The 10,703-nt window shown below is 40.4% G+C and overlaps 1 pseudogene; it reads right to left on the reverse strand.

Annotated features, from left to right (window-relative positions):
• Positions 1–6,706: 6,706 nt before the first annotated feature.
• Positions 6,707–7,339, reverse strand: LOC112659637 (peptidyl-prolyl cis-trans isomerase FKBP3-like; annotated as a pseudogene).
• Positions 7,340–10,703: the final 3,364 nt, after the last annotated feature.

Here is a 10,703-nt window from a genome sequence, read left to right on the forward strand (position 1 = left end):
TTGTGGCTCTCAGCAAACAACATCTTTACTCTTTGGGGTAAGTTGTCATAATTAGAAAAAACAAATCAAGACTCACTTAAATATGAACATACTTATACTAAAACAGTAACCAATATTTAACTAAAATTCAACTTTAGTTATCATATATCTTATTTTGTATCCCCAAGTGGGGGGAAAAACAAGTTCAGTGGGTAACAGAATTTCCATTAGAAATGACACAGGGGGGATGCCTGGTGGCTCAGTGGTTGAGCATCTGCCCTTGGCTCAGGCCATGATCCTGGGGTCCTGGGATCAAGTGCTGCATCAGGCTCCCTACAGGGAACGTGCTTCTTCCTCTGCATTTGTCTGTGTCTCTTGTGAATAAATAAATAAAATCTTTTTTTTAAAGAAAAAAAGAAATGGCACAGGGGAGCAGATTATCTCTCTGCAAAGCTCAAGTCTGGGTGCAAGACCTACACTCAGGCATTCCCCGTGCAGTCTCTGACTCTAGAGTATACAAGCAGGGTCACAGTGGCAGAAACCAATATCCAGTCCTCGTGTTGACGATTTCCAAGGAAGATTTAGCAGCATCCCACCCAGACTATTTTGGCTATGATCATAAATGCTAAACCTCCCATGGTTACCATTTCTCTGAGCCTAACTCACGTACTTCTCATCAATTCATATTTCCAAATTTTGTTTTATTTTTCTTGATATTATTTTTTCTTTTTTCAAGACACTGAATATGTTTTTATTGAGCCTTTTAGTTTACAGCATGAGGTAAAAGGAAAGTCATTTCACCTTAATATTTACATAGCTGTAGTAAAATATTTTGAACTTTAGAGAATTATGATAGATTACATATATTAAAAGTTGGGGATTGGGTAAACAATATCTGAGTTCTTTTTTTTCTAAATTTTTTTATTTTTATTTATTTATGATAGAGAGAGAGAGAGAGAGAGAAGCAGAGACACAGGCAGACGGAGAAGCAGGCTCCATGCACTGGGAGCCCGATGTCAGATTCGATCCCGGGTCTCCAGGATCACGCCCTGGGCCAAAGGCAGGCGCCAAACCGCTGCACCACCCAGAGATTCCCCAATATCTGAGTTCTTGAATTTTCCAGTTGACTCTTCCCTTACAATAGTAACCAGCTCTACTTATTAAGTTTCTTCAAGGCCATGTTTTATTGTTGCTAATGTCTTTATATCTAAAGCATTGTTATTTCAATCAAAATCCACTAACTCCATTTTTTTTAAACGAAAAAAATTTTTTTTACTGGAGTTCAATTTGCCAACATATAGCATAACACCCAGTGCTCATCCCATCAAGTGCCTCCCTCAGTGAATGTCACTCAGTTACTCCCCCCACCCCCGCCCACCTCTCTTTCCACTACCCCTTGTTCGTTTCCCAGAGTTAGGAGTCTCTCATGTTCTGTCTCCCTCTCTGATATTTCCCACTCATTTTTTCTCCTTTCCCCTTTATTCCCTGTCACTATTTTTTATATTCCCCAAATGAATGAGACCATATGATGTTTGTCCTTTTCCGACTGACTTATTTCACTCAGCATAATACCCTCCAGTTCCATCCACGTCGAAGCAAATGGTGGGTATTTGTCCTTTCTAATGGCTGAGTAATATTCCATTGTATACATAAACCACATCTGCTTTATCCATTCATCTTTCGATGGACACCGAGGCTCCTTCCACAGCTTAGCTATTGTGGACATTGCTGCTAGAAACATCCAGGTGCAGGTGTCCCAGCATTTCATTGCATCTGAATCTTTGGGGTAAATCCCCAGCAGTGCAATTGCTGGGTCTAGGGCAGATCTATTTTTAATTCTTTGAGGAACCTCCACACAATTTTCCAAAGTAGCTGTACCAGTTCACATTCCCACCAACAGTGCAAGAGGGTTCCCCTTTCTCCACATCCTCTCCAACATTTGTGGTTTCCTGCCTTGTTAATTTTCCCCATTCTCACTGGTGTGAGGTGGGATCTCATTGTGGTTTTGATTTATATTTTCCTGATGCCAAGTGATGCAGAGAATTTCCTCATGTGCTTGTTGGCCATGTCTACATCTTCCTCTGTGAGATTTCTGTTCATGTCTTTTGCCAATTTCGTGATTGGGTTATTTGTTTCTTTGCTGTTGAGTTTAATAAGTTCTTTATAGATCTTGGAAACTAGCCCTTTATCTGATAGGTCATTTGCAAATATCTTCTCCCATTCTGTAGGTTGTCTTTTAGTTTTGTTGACTGTTTCTTTTGCTGTGCAAAAGCTTCTTGTCTTGATGAAGTCCCTAGTTCATTTTTGCTTTTGTTTCTCTTGCCTTCGTGGATGTATCTTGCAAGAAGTTACTGTGGTAAGGTCAGAAAGGGTGTTGCCTGTGTTCTCCTCTAGGATTTTGTCTCACATTAAGATCTTTCATCCATTTTGAGTTTATCTTTGTGTATGGTGTAAGAGAATGGTCCAGTTTCATTCTTCTGCATGTGGATGTCCAATTTTCCCAGCACCATTTATTGAAGAGACTGTCTTTCTTCCAATGGATAGTCTTTCCTCTTTTGTCGAATATTAGTTGACCATAAAGTTGAGGGTCCACTTCTGGATTCTCTATTCGTTCCATTGACCTATGTGTCTGTTTTTGTGCCAGTACCACACTGTCTTGATGACTACAGTTTTGTAATACAACCTGAAATCTGGCATTGTGATGCCCCCAGCTATGGTTTTCTTTTTTAATATTCTCTGGGTATTCTTTGCTGATTCCACACAAATCTTAAGATGATTTGTTCCAACTCTCTGAAGAAAGTCCATGGTATTTTGATAGGGATTGCATTAAATGTGTAAATTGCCCTGGGTAACATTGACATTTTCACAATATTAATTCTTCCAATCCATGAGCATGGAATATTTTTCTATCTCTTTGTGTCTTCCTCAATTTCTTTCAGAAGTGTTCTGTAGTTTTTAGGGTATAGATCCTTTACCTCTTTGGTTAGGTTTATTCCTAAGTATCTTATGCTTTTGGGTGCAATTGTAAATGGGATTGACTCCTTAATTTCTCTTTCTTCAGTCTCATTGTTAGTGTATAGAAATGCCACTGATTTCTGGGCATTGATTTTGTAACCTGCCACACTGCTGAATTGCTGTATGAGTTCTAGTAATTTTGTGGTGGAGGCTTTTGGTTTTTCTACATACAGTACTATGTCATCTACGAAGAGGGAGAGTTTGACTTCTTCTTTGCCAATTTGAATGCCTTTTATTTCTTTTTGTTGCCTGATTGCTGAGGCTAGGACTTCTAGTACTATGTTGAATAGCAGTAGTGAGTGTGGACATCCCTGTCTTGTTCCTGATCTTAAGGGAAAGGCTCCCAGTGTTTCCCATTGAGAATGATACTTGCTGTGGGCTTTTCGTAGATAGCTTTTAAGATGCTGAGGAATGTTCCCTCTATCCCTACACTCTGAAGAGTTTTGATCAGGAATGGATGCTGTATTTTGTCAAATGCTTTCTCTGCATCTATTGAGAGGATCATATGGTTCTTGTTTTTTCTTTTGCTGATATGATCAATTACGTTGATTGCTTTACGAGTGTTGAACCAGCCTTGCATCCCGGGGATAAATTCCACTTAGTCATGGTAAATAATCTTCTTAATGTATTGTTGGATTCTATTGGCTAGTATCTTGTTAAGAATTTTTGCATCCATGTTCATCGGGGATATTGGTCTATAATTCTCCTTTTTGTTGGGGTCTTTGGTTTTGGAATCTTTTGGTATCAGTTAAGACCTGATTTGTGACCCAGTATGTGGTCTATTCTAGAGAAAGTTCCATGTGCTTGAGAAGAATGTGTATTCAGTTGTGTTTGGATGTAAAGTTCTGTAAATATCTGTGAAATCCATCTGGTCCAGTGTATCATTTAAAGCTCTTGTTTCTTTGGAGATGTTGTGCTTAGAAGATCTGTCGATTATAGAAAGTGCTACATTCAAGTCACCAAGTATAAGTGTATTATTATCTAAGTATGTCTTAACTTTGGTTATTAATTGATTGATACTTGGCAGCTCCCACATTCGGGGCATAAATATTGATGATTGTTAAGTCTTCTTGTTGGATAGATCCTTTAAGTATGATATAGTGTCCCTCTTCATCTCTTACTACAGTCTTTGGGATAAACTTTAGTTTATCTGATATAAGGATGGCTACCCATGCTTTCTTTTGAGGATGATTTGAATGGCAAATGGTTCTCCAACCTTTTATTTTCAGGCTGTAGGTGTCCTTCTGTCTAAAATTAGTCTCTTGTAGGGGATCCCTGGGTGGCTCAGTGGTTTCATGCCTGCATTTGGCCCAGGGCGCGATCCTGGGGTCCCAGGATCAAGTCCTAAGTCGGGATCCTGGCATGGAGTCTGCTTCTCCCTCTGCCTGTGTCTCTGCCTCTCTCTCTCTCTCTCTCTCTCTCTCTCTCTCATAAATAAATAGAAATAAATCTTTAAAAAAATAAAATAAAATTAGTCTCTTGTAGACAGCAAATAGATGGGTCCTGCTTTTTTATCTAGTCTGAAACTCTGTGCCTTTTGATGGGGTCATTAAACCCATTCACGTTCAGAGTTACTATAGAAAGATATGAATTTAGTGTCATCATGATACCTATTGAGTCCCTTTTTGTGGATTGTTCCCTTGGACTTCCTCTTTCTATTACAGAATCCCCCTTAGTATTTCTTGCAGAACTGGTTTGGTGGTCACATATTCTTTCAGTTTCTGCCTATCTTGTAAGCTCTTTATTTCTCCTTCTATTCTGAATGAGAGCCTTGCTAGATAAAGTATTCTTGGCTGCATGTTCTTCTCATTTAGGACCCTGAATATATCCTGCAGCCCTTTCTGGCTTGCCAGGTCTCTGTGGAGAGGTCTGCTGTTAATCTAATATTTCTCCACATAAAAGTTAGAGATTTCTTGTCTCTTGCTGCTTTAAGGATCTTCTCTTTATCTTTGGAATTTGCAAGTTTCACTATTAAATTTCCAGGTGTTGAGGGTTTTTTTTATTGATTTTAGGGGGGGATCTATTTCCTGGATCTGAATGCCTGTTTCCCTTCCCAGATTAGGAAAGTTCTGAGCTATGATTTGTTCAAATACGTATTCTGGACCTCTGTCCCTTTCAGAGCCCTCGGGAACTCCAATTCAACATAGATTTTTCCTTCTGAGGCTGTCATTTATTTCCCTTAACCTATCCTCATGATCTTTTGTTTTTCTCTTTTTTCCTCAGTTCCCTCCTTGCCATCAACTTGTATTCTATGTCACTCACTCGTTCTTCTACCTCATTAACCCTTGTCATTAGGACCCCTAGTTTGGATTGCATCTCATTTAATTGATTTTTAATTTCTGCCCGATTAGATCTAAATTCTGCAGTCATGAAGTCTCTTGAATCCTTTATGCTTTTTTCTAGAGCCACCAGTAGCTTTATAATTGTGCTTCTGAATTGGCTTTCTGACATTGAATTGTAATCCAAATTCTGTAACTGTGGGAGAGAGGACTGTGATTCTTTCTTTTGAGGTGAGGTTTTCCTTCTAGTCATTTTGCTCAGTGCAGAGTGGCCCAAAACAAGTTGTACTGGGAAAAGGAGAAAAAGAGAGAAGAGAGAAGAGAGAAGAAGAAAAGAAAGGGAAAAAAAAGGGGGAAGCAAACAAAACAAAAACAAGGGGTAGTATCGTCTGATTCTATATACTGTAGATCCCTCGACTTCCCCTGGAACTTTCCAGTGCTGCTTGGTCAATAACTTGTTATTCCCCTGTCCGTCTAGCTGGTCTTCTGGGGGAGGGGCCTGCTGTGCTGATTCTCAGGTGTCAGCACTTGGGGGAGCTGCTCAGCCCCCTCCTGGTGCACAGCTCAGTGGGAGTTGTTTATCCGGTTCATCCTGTGAGGCCACTGTGAGGCTCAGTGGGGGTTGCTCATCCTGCGAAGCCCTAGGAGGAACAACCACAGTGGCAGCGGTCAGCTCTCCAGTTCTGGAGTCAGCTCCTGCAGTAACAACCACAGCTCCCAGTCCGCAGGGGCCTGGATGCTCCAGGGGCGGGGACACCTGGTGGCAGAAGCGTCCTTGCTGTCTTGTGTCCTCCCGGCCTCTGCCTGTCCCTGGGGGAGCTCAGGATCCTGGGCTGTGTCCCCAGCGCCCTGGGCTCTAGGGCCTATACTGCTGGAATCACGCTCCCTGCCACCAATCCAGCCGCCACCGAAGCTGCTCCCAAAGCTGCGCAGGCCCCTCCGCCGAGCCTTTGCCTGTGCCGCCTCCAAGCTGCTCCCAGGCTCCGCTAGGCGCGCTGCAGCCCCTTAGGGAGCTGGGCCATGGGGTGTGGCGCGCTCCCCCTCTGTTAGTGCCCTCGCACCCCCGCCCCTCCTGGGGTCGTGCTGCAACTCCCTGCGAGCGCCTTTCCGACCCGGAAGATTGGTGAAGCTCCTGCTTCTCCGGAAGGGGGATCCGGTCCTGGAGCTCTCGATGGGGGGCCTTAGCCCGGCTCTTCGCAGGGCCCCTCCCCCTTGGATGCTTTTTTTTTTTTTTTTTTTTCTGTCTTCCTACCTTGATAGAAGCGCGAACTCTTCTCACTGTAGCAGTCCAGCTGTTCTCTCTTTAAATCTCAGGTGGAATTCGTAGGTTTCCAGGATGATTTGAAAGTTCTCTAGGTAAATTGGTGGGGACAGGTGACTTGGAGACCCTACTCTTCCGCCATCCTGCTCCCTCCCCCCCCCCCTCCCACTAATTCCATTTTAAAAATGAGTTTTGCATTTGGTGGAATTTTGGCATCAGGCTGTCCTTTCTTTCCATAAGCCCATTCTGGTTCAATCTGTAGTCAAGCCTTTTCTCCTTTACTCATACTTAAGAGTGGTTCATCTCATCCTCTGATAACTTTGCCTATTCCAACTTTAAAACTTAAAGGCTTGGCATTTTTCTTCTTCTTTGAACTGATTTGAATATTATTAGTATCAAAAACAGTTCCATCCTGTACTGTTCCTGTATACTAGCAGTGAACAATACCTCCTTTTTTAAGGACAGATTTTGTATGTTTTGGTGGACCCTCATCCAGAGTCTCTTCAGACTTGGTTTCTTTGGGTTTATCTTCATTAAGCTTCACATTTTTCACCTGCTCAGACACTTTACTTATACTTTCAGTACCTTTGAAATGCTTACTTTCAAAAAGATGGTTGTAGGCTGTAGCCAAATGGTCCTTGTCAGCTGTCTTGGCCACATTTTTAATGTTTCCTAATAATTTATGTTCTGCAAGAAACAAATTTGAACCGTGGTCCTGTAGAAACTTGATAACGTGATTCTTGGGTAGTTGCTCGCTGAGCACCTGCTCCACGGTGCAGACCCACTGTGGAACGGCAGCCGCCATCCCCACCCCCACCCCCACTGCCTCTGCTTTACTCGATATTATTTTTTCTTGATATTTTTTACCATGCAACATATTACATATTTGTTTATTTGGTGTCTGTCTTCCCTAATAGAAATATACTTCCAAAACTTTGCTTTGTTCCTTGACTTACTCCTAACTGTAGAATGGGGCTTAGCTCATGGCAGGTGCTCTGTGTAGATTTGCTGAATAAAGGAAAGTAATGAATGAATTCTTTCAAACGGCTCACTTTTCCGTAAACCTGACCAGAATTGACTTGTTTTGAAATCAAAATACTTATTTATTACATTCAGTTATTTTAGGAAATAGATGCACAGATAATTTAATGCAGGATCATGTCCACCACATCGAAAATAAATTATACAAATCTTGGGTAAAATGACAAAATGCCTCTGGCAAAGTCTATAAATTTTGGTACCGTATACAGCAGGCTCAGTAATTAAGAAATCGGGCAAAATAAATGATATGCCTGTTTGTAGACTGCAGATGCCATTGCTTCTGTGGTATAAGTTCTATATTTCAAAAAGAATGGTTGAAGAAGCAAAGTTTTTTTTTTTTTTTTACAAAAAGAGGAAAACTTTCTAATGAAGTAGAGCATTCCTTTTCCTCACCATTTCTTTATTTTCTAATATCAATTTCATTTTATAAAATATAATACAACAATAAACAAATCCTTATTCACATATAATAGTAAAGTGGTCAGAAGGTGGGGGTTTTTTTTCCTGCTATTTTCCACACAATATTTTTGCAGAAATGACCTTTTAGCAGTTGTTTTTCTTTTTTTTTTTAATTTTTATTTATTTATGATAGTCACAGAGAGAGAGAGAGAGAGGCAGAGACATAGGCAGAGGGAGAAGCAGGCTCCATGCACCGGGAGCCCGATGTGGGATTCGATCCCGGGTCTCCAGGATCGCGCCCTGGGCCAAAGGCAGGCGCCAAACCGCTGCGCCACCCAGGGATCCCAGCAGTTGTTTTTCTAAAATCAACCATCTTTATGAAATCAGAATGTGGTATGGGTGTTTATAATTTTATAATAAAATTTAATACTTTCCTCATCAACTTATAAAGCATATTATTCATCTGTGATATGACTTTCAATATTTGCTTTTATTTTTTTATTTTTTATTTTTTTAATATTTGCTTTTAAATTCAGTTATGTCATACATTGTCCCATAGAATGGCTTGGATACATATCTTAATTCCATATTCCAACAATAAGACTATCCCATTTTCCCTTGAACTGTGCCCTCCCAAAGACACACACACACACACACACACACACACACACACACTCACACTCACCGCTCTCAAAAAGGGACATTTAAGAGGAGATTAGTGTGTGAAAGGAAATCAGAGGGAAGAGGAATAAAGATCAAATCAACCCTGTCTGAACTCTATGTTTGTGGCGCCAGAATATAAACGTTGGGCATCCTCCAATGTTAAAGACCATACTTGTCCTTACTCCTCCAAATCACTCTTAAATGGAGAACTCCAAAGTTTCCAGCTGACAATCCCAAATCATTTAAACCTGACTTTACAACCGGATGCCATGGGCAACTTCTACTAGAATCCAGACTCCAAATCTGCATTTATTACTCATACTTCCTTTTTCAAAACCCATGCTCAGTGCTCTGTTAGCAATACTTCACCGACTTGGGAAACTCAACAACACTTCTATGCGTGAAAGCCTCTGGGGGACTTTCCTACCTTATTTTTCTTGACTTCTTAGCTGAATTGCACATAGTTGACCTTCTGCTCACATACATTCTCTTTCTTTGAATTCTGTGACATCAATTCCACTGGTTTTCCTCTTTTCTTACTAATTGGTCCTTTTTGGTCTTCTCTGTTTCTCCTCCTCTACGTAACCAGCCCATAGGCCAATATTGAGATTACATCTAACTTTTAAATATCGAGTGTCTCGGGATCCCTGGGTGGCGCAGCGGTTTGGCGCCTGCCTTTGGCCCAGGGCGCGATCCTGGAGACCCGGGATCGAATCCCACGTCGGGCTCCCGGTGCATGGAGCCTGCTTCTCCCTCTGCCTGTGTCTCTGCCCCTCTCTCTCTCTCTCTGTGTGACTGTCATAAATAAATAAAAATTAAAAAAAAAATATCGAGTGTCTCTGGGTGCCCTTCTCTTTAAATCCTCTACTTGTTAGTTAACAAGCACATGCTTTACAGACAAAATGAGTGAGGTAAATTAATATTGACTCCAGGTTTTGTATGTAATACAATGACACCTAATTTGGTACCTCTAGCTCAGACAGTTCCTCTCAATGTCAGACATTTATGTCCACCTGCTTCATGGATATCCCAGGCAAATATTTCATAGGCCCTTGATTTTACTCAAGTAGAATGGAACTCAGGCTATTTCCTCAAAAACTAGCCCTTGTTCTGGTTGTATTATCCGTCAATATCAGTGGTGACTGCTTTGGTCCAGAGCACTGGTTAAGATTCCAACAGACAAGGGCTCTAGTCTCTCTTCAAACACCTAACTCAGTTTCACATCAACTACCTGCTTAGCTTTGGAAAATATTTTTATGTTATCAACTGGATGAATGAATAAAGAATCAGCCCCCAAGTACATTTCCCCTTCATTCTTTCTCATTTTCCAATTACCGTTGGTATTTCTCCAGAATACTTTTTTCTCCGTCACATATGTCCTTGCAAACAAAACTCTGTTTTATAGAATGATGTGAGCTTCCAATTCCCCTTTCTCTTATTTCAAGTTTGGCTTTAGAAACCACAGCATTTCCTGACTAATGGTCTTTGGGTACCATGCCTCCAACCCTTAAGTTCCTCATCTAGCAATTTCCAAAATATTCTTCTTACACTGATGTTTCTCTAACATTTTATCTATAAAACATGTATTAGTTATTTAACAAAAATCCCTATCACTAGTTTTAAGTAAACTTTAAGTGTTATGATTTTAACTTATAAAAATAAAGTATATTTTGAAATTGGTATTTCCATTAATTTTCTATCAGTGGAAAGGAAAATATTGTTTCTAATCCTGCACCAAGATCTCAACATAATGCCAGCAATAAATAAGATTAGCTATAGATTAGGTAATAAGCATAGGTTGGCTTGTTCTATTTTCTTAGTCTTATAAGTCAACCATAATGGCAGAAAATCTATATAATTCTGGCTAAAATCTAAACACTGACCCAAAAATTATGAAGAAATTTCACATCAAATACACTTTCCAAGAGCATTTAAATTGGCAACCTCACCACATTAAAATGTTTTAATTCGCAAATAGATTTTCATTTGCTACATTGTATTTGTCCTAGAAAGTAATTTTGTGGCAGCATCTAGATATGGATGGAAAATATAACCATGACATATTA

This window comes from Canis lupus, chromosome 11 (genome assembly GCF_003254725.2).
Source record: "Canis lupus dingo isolate Sandy chromosome 11, ASM325472v2, whole genome shotgun sequence".
NCBI lineage: Eukaryota > Metazoa > Chordata > Mammalia > Carnivora > Canidae > Canis > Canis lupus.